Genomic DNA, 10,059 nt, shown 5'->3' on the forward strand with positions numbered 1-10,059 from the left:
ATTGAGGGGATTTTTTTWWATCTATTTAATCCATTTTAAAATAAGGCTGGAATGTAACAACATTTGGAAAAAGTCATGTGCCATGTGTATGTAGGCGGGAGGAGTATCATACGCCAGCTGAGCCTAAATGCCGAAAATTGTGGTGGTGAACATGCACCCGAATTTCTGAAGTGTCCTGTTAGGAGACGTTGAGAAGAGTGGAAGAAAGGAGGGAAGTTGAAGAAGTAATGGTAGTGGAGACACAAGATCATATTCCTTGTCAACAGATGGATCCTGACGTGTTGCATGTTAAGGTGGACTTTGTTGTGTTTATTACTTTGGTTATCAACTGCGCCGCGTGCAAACGGAGAGAATCTGAGAAAATAAGCATCATCGTGAGTGCTGCTGAGCGTTTTTTGAGACTCAGGAATTCTGTTGATGAATGCTTCCTCCTCACAGGCAGACGAGCCTGTGTAAAGATGGGATTTGAATGTGACTGAAGTGGGATGGTTGTTTGATTTATTGATTTATTTGTATATTTTGCATTATCCCCCCCCCTACCCTTCCAGCAATGGAATATATTATTGTTTGTTTTGTTTCAGTAACCCGTAGAGTAGGTGGCGGCAATACACCAATGGGTGTAGTCTGCCATAAAACCTCAAAGAAAGAAGAAGTACTCAGATCTTTTCAGTGGAGAGGAAGATGGCAGAAGTGGATGCTGAGTTCGAATTAGGCAGCGAATGTTTTGAATGGACACAGTAGAGTAACGGAAACTGAAGAGACAAAAAAAAAGGAAATTGTCTAAAACTGGACTGTAAACGATAATGAATCGCTTCTTGTTGGGATGCGTTTCTTGAYTAAGGATGAGGCGTCGAAAATTGTGAAGTATGCGCTTGGAAAAGTGGAGTCTGTTAGAGTGGTCTTATTCTGATTGTATTTCTGAAGAGCAGAGGAAGATTGCAGTGGGCCTCAAAAGAATCTGGACAACAGAAGTTTTGTGTTTTGAACTTCGGAGTAGAGCAAAGGAGTCATCTCAGGGGTGACGACGGATGTTCAGGTTGAATACCTGAAAATAATTCCTGGTGTGGTTGGTGCACAGGGTCTGACCCGCTGGGTGAATGTTGTTTTTTGATAAAGAGCAAATACRTACGCATGTAAAGCTTGGTTATTGTTATGTTCTGTTAATTGCTGATGTCCCCTTTAAGAATGGCGCACCCTTGGTCATGCGCAGTGTTCTTCTATGTTATTCTGCTACCAACTCGTTTGAGTAAATGTGAAGCTCCAGTTCATTTCTTTGCATTCGGAGTCTTTCTTATTATATAAATAAGTAATACGAGCTAAGACACTACAGTTATGTAAGATACATCGTAAGAGCTTTCGTCCCCAGACCACTGCAGTGTAAGAATTGTAAAGGATTTGACCATGTTTCAAGTGTGTAGACGAACAGAGTATACTATAAAAGGATGACTGTATTTGTGGTGGGGATCATGATCCCAAGTTCCTGGAGTCGCCTGTAGTGACACATCTTGCACTGAGATGTAGTGCCAMAGACCACTGCGCCACTACATTGCAATCTAAAAAAGCACCAATTATATTATTATAACACATCTCGCAGTACAATCTCCTTCAGACACACTGCTTGCTAATGACGCACGTCCATCACACAAGGTTCAGGTTTATCAATTATTTAATTAATAATTTTTCGTTCACTTTTTAGAACGCTCCAAAGTAATGAATGTTCCTTACTCTTCTGATTGAGGCCCACACCATCCGTGGGGATATAGCGCCATCTACTGTACACATCCTGATATTAAAAATATGGATTTTGTTGCGTTCATTGTCACGGTTATAAACTGTACGCACAAGCCTCAAAGAACTCGAAGAAACTAGACAGTATTGTGGCTGCAGCAGAAAAGTTTTTGGGACTCAAGGATTTTACATCGAAAGACTTGCAAGGGGTACTGGTGCTGGAAGACCCCCCCCCCCCCCATGGTCCCCTTGAGCATGTGTAGGGATCAGAACAGTTTTATAGATTTATTTTTAACAGAAAAGCTGTTCGATTTATTTATTTAATTTTTGTAGTTTTTTGGAAGTTCAGTTTTTTGTGGGAATCCTGTTTCCGACCCGCATAGTATGTGGCGGGATGCACAGTCCATTGTGTGATCGCCAATATACCAGGGATAGAAGAAGAGGTACTCTTTAATTTCTTTCTAAAGAAGAAGAAGCAGCAGCTACCGGAAATGAGTATTTGCTTGCGATCAGTTCAAATTTGAGCATGGCAATGAGGGCATTTCCACGAGTTCGACTGATTTAAGATTCATACATGCTTAAAACGTTATTATGGTGAGTTCAACTAGCTATATACAGTTTTGTGCAAAACTTTACTATAGATGTGTTTATTCGGTATGAATATGATGCACGCTAGCGAGTAGTTAGCTAACGTTAGCATGTCTTGTGAACAAAATGGGGGACGTACATTGTTTTACTTTTTGTATAAATGTGAAGACATTGTTGTCTTAACAAAATGATGTAGCTTCAAATTATGACATAGGCCTATTGTTAAAATGATGCTGTAAAGGTATACACCCTAACATAATTCTCAACTCCATGATATGTAGTTCAGTGGCGTAGCGATGAGTTTTGGCAGAGTGTCGTATACTCTACTTTACAGTCGTCAGTCGTCACATCGAATGGAGTAATTTTTTAAGCGACGGATTGCAGCACCCAAAGAAAATGACGCCTTATCGCAGGACAAACAAAGGTACATAGTATCAAGTTACCGACTCGATCCCAGTATGCAAAAAAAAAAGGCCTCCCGCTTGCTATTTGTTGTCTCCTTCCCTACGCCCAAGGCTATACATTCCTTTTCCTTTAAGAAGTGATTTGTGTCTGGCGGGGAACCACCACCCAGAGAACCGCAATAAGCCCTATGTAAACCATTTAGCCATGGGTTAAGTTGAACTTTGTGACACATGGGCCGTCTGTGTATTGGTTTGACTCCCTGAAAATAACCCTACCACAATATAGCCAGCTTCACCCAACAACCAAAACTTTCCAGTCCACAAAGGCATATGTATAATCTCCAGCTCTACCAGACCTAAAGTGAAATGTGACCCTCACTATCAAATATTCTGAATCTAACTTTTGTCTAAACTGCACCATATTCCTGCTGTGTCGACAGTGGTAGATTTCATGGCAGTCCTCTGGTGCGGMTCGGACAAAAGTTGGATTGAGGTTTATTTGATAGGGAGACATTTCACTTTACATACGGTAAGTAGAGTTCCTAGAGATTATACATAAGCCTTTGTTGAAAGGAAATGTTATTTTGGTGAAGCCGGCTATATTGTGGTAGTTTATTTTCCATCGCCAGCCACCAGAACGATGCACAACTCAGGGGGTCCAACCAATACAGACTCCCGTTGTTTCCCAAAGCTAGGTTAATTTGTAACACAATAGTAAGGTAGTTCTCTCCATATCAAACTCTGCCTGCCACCTTTCAGCTAACTGCTGCAAGCTGTTTTTGTTGTGATTTTGATTTATWTGCCCATTTCAAGACATACAACCACACATGTGGACACAATGAATTTAAAATCATTTGAAGATGACACACAGTGATACACCAAATCATTTAGTTTTAAGAAGATTTATGTACGTGATTTATTCATTATGCCCTGTAATAGCTTACATTTTTGTCATAGATTTTTATATACTAGGCTATATTTGAGGCAATAGCAAATGTTCCTTACAGGGTGTTAATTTGTTGAAGAGATACCACTCCCTAAACGGCCTCACCCACTGGAAGAAAATGGATCACTGTCATTAAAGCAGAACTGAACTTGAGAACCTACTTCTCTTGTTGAAAACAGCATATGTGACATCGATATTAGTAGGAAACATTTATTCCACTGCCAAAATTCACTTGAAAGTGCAAGTAGGGTTAATTTTGGTCATAAAGTCAGTATCTTCCAAAACTGATATTTGAGTACGAGAGGTCATCAGGACTTAGTTGAGGGTTGGGTTTTGATTTCAACAATGCCCACTAATAGGGGATACACAGCTGCGGATTGCGTGATATCCAATCCTACCGCAGAACAAAGACAGTTACCCAGACAATGGGGCTCTACTCTCACTTTTTAAGGACCACATGTGCACTAAAGTTGAAAAATGTAGGGGCACACAAAGACATTTAGGAGCACAATGGAAAATATTTCAGATAATAAAGCTAGAAGCCTTAATTTTGTATATAAAAAAATTCCAGYTCGCATAGCAAAATATTTTGSCGTATATGCAATTAAAACGGTCACGCTGTACACCCCTGGACAACACATTGTACATTTTTGAACTTGAGAAATACTGCACTGTAGCTAGATGTAAAATTATGACTAAAACACCCTTTGGAAAAAAAATCAAGAAATCTGTAATTAATTGATGTTATCATATACCCTTTACAAAATGACTTTATGAAATGTTGCCTGTAAAAAAAAAAAAAAAATCAGGCCGTTTTTAAGAACCCAATTCATAGTCCCATTGTTGCCAGGATAGGCCCTAAAGCTTTTATTACCTCCCGTGCACATGCTGGTAAGTTTAGAAGTGAGAGCAGACATGGGCCAATCCCAGGTAGACCTCTGTTTAATAAATCCATTGAATATTCCCTATCCATAAAGAAATCCATGATATAATTCAGTCTCTGGTCTGGCTGTGCCATGAACATAAAATCAATAGTTATTTTGTTCATTAAACAGAAGATGTACTTTTACCTGATCAGTCAACACACTTATTTTATAGTAGTCTAATAATAAAACAGAATAAAATACAAATAATATAGCTGACAATCTTTAGCTAKTTTCTATTTATTAGTGGAAATAAACCCACAACAAAATGTATTTACAAGGTAATGGTGAGCTTACAGAAAATTAGTTAAGAAATTATCTTTCTGAGAATTGTAGAACTCCTGCATCTTGTCACAGGAACATTTGGTCTGGTTGTGGTGGCAGTCCGTTAACCACAACGGACGTTGCGAAAGTCCAGAGATTTAAACTTTTTTAACTGTCTCTGCGACAAGGGAACTCCGTTGCAGCGACAATCTGACTTTCCACCTGAGTATGTTAAARGTTGTTTTGAGCATCACTTGTACATTGTAATTGTCTACAGCGGGGGAMCATCAACTAGAWTCAGCTGCTGGACAATTTGTTCTMGAGCGGCTMGTCAGGGGGCCGGAATATAATTAGCAAACTGCAAATTGACCACAATAAGGCAAAACAGATKATATTTGACTAAAACAATCATTTCAAACCTTGCTTATTACATTTGTATATGATCGATCAAATATCTATTATGCGCGGGAATACTTTGSAACAGATTTCCAAAATTAAAGTCACATGGAGCTAATATGTTGGTGATTTTAGTAGTTTGTTCAACAATAAACATGTAAAAATAATAATCTAATCATGGGGGGCGATTTGTCCAGCAGTCTGCCAGTTGGGGAACCCTGGTCTACAGAGAACAGACATGTAGTTAGACCAGGTATAAACTMGCCTTGTTGGCAGAATAGKTTCAATMCATGATTAAAATAATTCACCAATATYTTTCTTGGTAGTCCAACAAATATTGCTGTTAGGTTGTAAATCACAGCTGGCCTTGTGCATTGCTTGCTTCCTCCAGCCATTCGGGGTGGACTGTTTCAGTTGGGAAAAGCATTGGCAGGCAAGCTGCAGAAATGCAAAGCYGGCTACTATTTCCCCATCGTTTATCAGTGCAATTTGTGTCAGCCAACTACAAGAAGAAAAAGTTTGAGGGTTTATCTACTGTTACTGTTCCCTGTTCCCATGTTAGCTCATCTCTCTCTGGCTAAGAGTTTCTTGTTGTGCATAACTGAGGGAGAGGGAGCTTACCTAATCATGGTGGTTTGATCAACAGGACTGTAAAGTTCAGAAATGTAAGAGGGACTCCTGTGAAATGTACATGTTTGCGGACAGCCATTCGATTGTAATTTTTGGCGAATGCTTTCTAATGAGCTGAAGTCTGTGTAGAGTCCGGTTCTGGACAAGACTACAAAGTGTTTTATTTACTGCAGTGTCTATTAATTGTCCAAACGCACGGCCGCTTTCCCACTCTATATTGCTGTAGACCACACCCCTAAGACTGAAGTCAAATTTTTCTTAATGTGCAAAAGAAAAGCATATGCAGAATTGGTTAGTTTAGTCTCTCTCTTAAGGGTGAAATTGTCTGTGGTTGGAGTTAGGCGACACTCTGCCAAAACTCATTGCCTCGTCACTAAACTCACTCGTATCGTGGAGTAGTTTACACTGTAGCTGTGGTCTAGGTTGCCTGGTTTCTGTGTCTAGTTTTATAGCCTACACCCACCGTGCCAGCTCTTTGCTGACCCATGCCTCTGCCTGTTTGGCAACACTTTTCAAATGTCTGACTGTATATCCATAATCAGTAGACGGTTTTGATGAAGAGGTTGTTTGCGTCGCCGAGCAGTGCCCAAAAAATAATTAAATCGAATTTATTAGATTATATCACCCCCCCCACCCCTCCAAAAAACAAAAACAAACATGGGTTCTGTGTTGTCTTCTCACTTTGCGCACACACGCGCCTGTGTTCCGCACTCGCCTGTGTTCCGCACTCGCCTGTGTTCCGCACTCGCCTGTGTTCCGCACTCGCCTGTGTTCCGCACTCGCCTGTGTTCCGCGCTCGCCTGTGTTCCGCGCTCGCCTGTGTTCCGCGCTCGCCTGTGTTCCGCACGCACCTGTCCTAGCTACGTTTCATGTACAGAACGACATATTTCCCCAAAACATTCTTGAACAGACGGAGGTACATTTGGTGGGTGTGGTGGGATGTGGCTTGAAGCAGGCAGTGACGTATTTAAAGGACAGCGGCCATGCTGACAGCGTCCCACGACCCAAACCCCTCGTTTTGAAATGGCCGTTAAGAACACCACAGTTTCCGTTCAATTGAACGCTGCCGTACTTTGTTTCGTACTGAACACCGCTCATGCATCATACCACTGCAGACAGGAAGCAGACAAGCAGTTGAACGGAGCGTGTGCAAGCCAAAATTGACATCCATGTTTTGATTTAGCTTCTAACAATTGGATGTAATTCTTTCCTGGCCACCGGTCGGCGATGCCACAGACTACAAAGTGGGAAAAGCGTTTCCGAACAGGCAGACGGACACGGGGTTCGAACTATGTCTATAGTAGGTGGGCTAATGTTATACATCTAGACAGACATCCTATTTATCAACCTAAATGGGTCTCTCAACTAATGATGACATTTTTGGCCAATATCCAATATTTTCCTTGCCAAAACAAAAAAGAGACCGATATTTACCATTTTAGCTGCCTCTTTAAGCCTTCTAGTACAGTTAACTATTTAACACACACATGGACACTGCGGTCTAAGGCACTGCATCTCAGTGCAAGAGGTGTCACTACAGTCCCTGGTTCGAATCCAGGCAGTATCACATCCTTCTGTGTTTATGTGCCACCCTATGGGACTCCCAATTGGCCCAGCGTCGTCTGGGTTTGGCCGGGGTAGGCCCTCATTGTAAATAAGAATGTGTTCTTAACTGACTTGCCTAGTTAAATAAAGGTTACAATCATACTGACCAAAAAGTTATTTTGTTGGCATTTACGTATGTCCCCATTACCAGTAAAACATAATCAAAACCCATTTCTTTCACTTATTTGCTGTGTTTTGTTGTTAATTTGTTCAGTCGTTTCATTCTCAACCAGGATTTCATCATGTCAAACAGTGAAGTTTCAGCTCTGTATGTGGCATCTCTTCCTCGGTGTGCACTGTCACTGTGTTCGTTTCCATCTTGTCCAGCTGTGAATGTAACATTTCACGTAAAACCGGTTTCTTGTCTGCATCGAAGTAGAAGTACTTGTACCTAGCGTCGAGCATGGTGGCGACACGGTGAAGGGAGAATGTCACCGAATCGCTTGTTCACAGCCTGTGGGCAGTTTTGTTGAGCAGGCATTTCAGTGCCATGACAAAGGTCTGCTGCAGACGCAGTTGATGAGCTTATTTCTCCAGTCAGTTGTTGGAATGGAGCTAGCTAGTGTGTTCATGTTCTCAAATGCCACTGAAATAGCAGCAGCTGTATGACAACCAGCATATTCATGAGCATGCAATACGACTTACCTCAGTACGAAGTCCTCGACGACCCACTGTGCTGTCACACTCAGCATGCTCAATGGGGCTGATATTGCTCGTTGAAATGTCAGTCGTGAGGCTATTAGCAGTGACGCTATTACTGTGTAACGTCGGTAGGGCAACATCTGAAAAGTAGTGCAGTTGGTATTAGAGTTGCACATTTCGGGGAAAATGTCCGTGGGAATATATTGGATTTAAAGGAAATGTTTGCAAATTAATATTAATACCATTAAAATGTCATGTTTTTTGCTCTGGATATATTTACCATAACATATGGAGACAAACATAAACCTTTTACCTTGTCATAAGTAGACATAATTGGCAAATTATTAAATAGAAAAGGGAAAAACGATTTAGTTACGCATTGAACTTTAATTAAATGAGTTAACTCTTCACATGATTTCACTGAACAACGAAAGGGAATATTGAATCATCCCCAATGATCTATCGCATCTCCCATAAACATTTTCAACATCTGTAAAATGATAGTCTAGAAACTAAAGCTTTGGTTGTCTTCCTCTCAGGCTTCCATGTCTTCTCCCTGGACCTCCTCAACGTCCACCTCTTGAACATCAGACTCTGAGGCCTCATCTTCACTGTCACTTTCCAACCTTGTTGAGGATGGCTCGTTATCAGGCTCAAAAAGCCTCAAATTTGCCCAGATGGGCACCAATTTTTCAACCCTTGTATTGGTCAGCCTGTTGCGTGCTTTGGTGTGCGTGTTCCCAAACATGGACCAGTTGCGCTCTGAGGCGGCTGATGTTGGTGGGATTTGGAGGATGATGGAGGCAACAGGGGAAAGAGCCTCAGATTCACAAAGTCCCTTCCACCAGGTGGCTGGTGAGGTAACATGGCAGTCCTGCCAACATATATCTCCATCCCAAAGCCCTGGCTTGGAAGTGTACTTCGCCAGACTGCCAAGAACCTTGCCCTCATCCAGGCCAAGGTGGCGAGACACGGTAGTGATGACACCATAGGCCTTGTTCATCTCTGCACCAGACAGGATGCCCTTGCCAGCATACTTGGGGTCCAACATGTACGCTGCGGCGTGTATGGGCTTCAGGAAGAAGTCTTCACGCTTTTTGATGTATTTCAGAARTGCAGTTTCCTCTGCTTGGAGCAACAATGAAGTGGGCAGGGCAGTATGGATTTCTTCTCTTACATCTGCAAGCAGAGTCTGAACATCAGACAGGATGGCATTGTCTTCCTCAATCTGTGCAATGGCTACTGCAATAGGTTTTAGGAGTTTCAGGCTGCTTACCACTCTCTCCCAAAATACATCATCCAGGAGGATCCTCGATGGGGCTGTCCATATCGACAGACTGTGATATGGCCATTTCTTGGAGAGACTCCTTCCCCTCCAGGAGACTGTCAAACATTATGACAACACCACCCCAACGGGTGTTGCTGGGCAGCTTCAATGTGGTGCTCTTATTCTTCTCACTTTGCTTGGTGAGGTAGATTGCTGCTATAACTTGATGACCCTTCACATACCTAACCATTTCCTTGGCTCTCTTGTAGAGTGTATCCATTGTTTTCAGTGTCATGTCCTTGAAGAGCAGATTCAATATATGAGCAGCACAGCCAAGGGGTGTGATGTGAGGGTAGGACTCCTCCACTTTAGACCAAGCAGCCTTCAAGTTCGCAGCATTCTGTCACCGGTGCAAATTCCTTCTGTGGTCCAAGGTCATTGATGACTGCCTTCAGCTCATCTGCAATGTAGAGACTGGTGTGTCTGTTGTCCCTTGTCTGTGCTCTTGTAGAATACTGGTTGAGTGGTGGAGATGATGTAGTTAATTATTCCTTGCCCACAAACATTTGACCACCCATCAGAGATGATTGCAATACCGTCTGCTTTCTCTATGATTTTCTTGACCTTCACTTGAACTCTGCATCCAGCAAATGAGTAGATAGAGCA

The sequence above is a fragment of the Salvelinus sp. IW2-2015 genome, linkage group LG1 (assembly GCF_002910315.2).
Source record: "Salvelinus sp. IW2-2015 linkage group LG1, ASM291031v2, whole genome shotgun sequence".
Lineage (NCBI taxonomy): Eukaryota > Metazoa > Chordata > Actinopteri > Salmoniformes > Salmonidae > Salvelinus > Salvelinus sp. IW2-2015.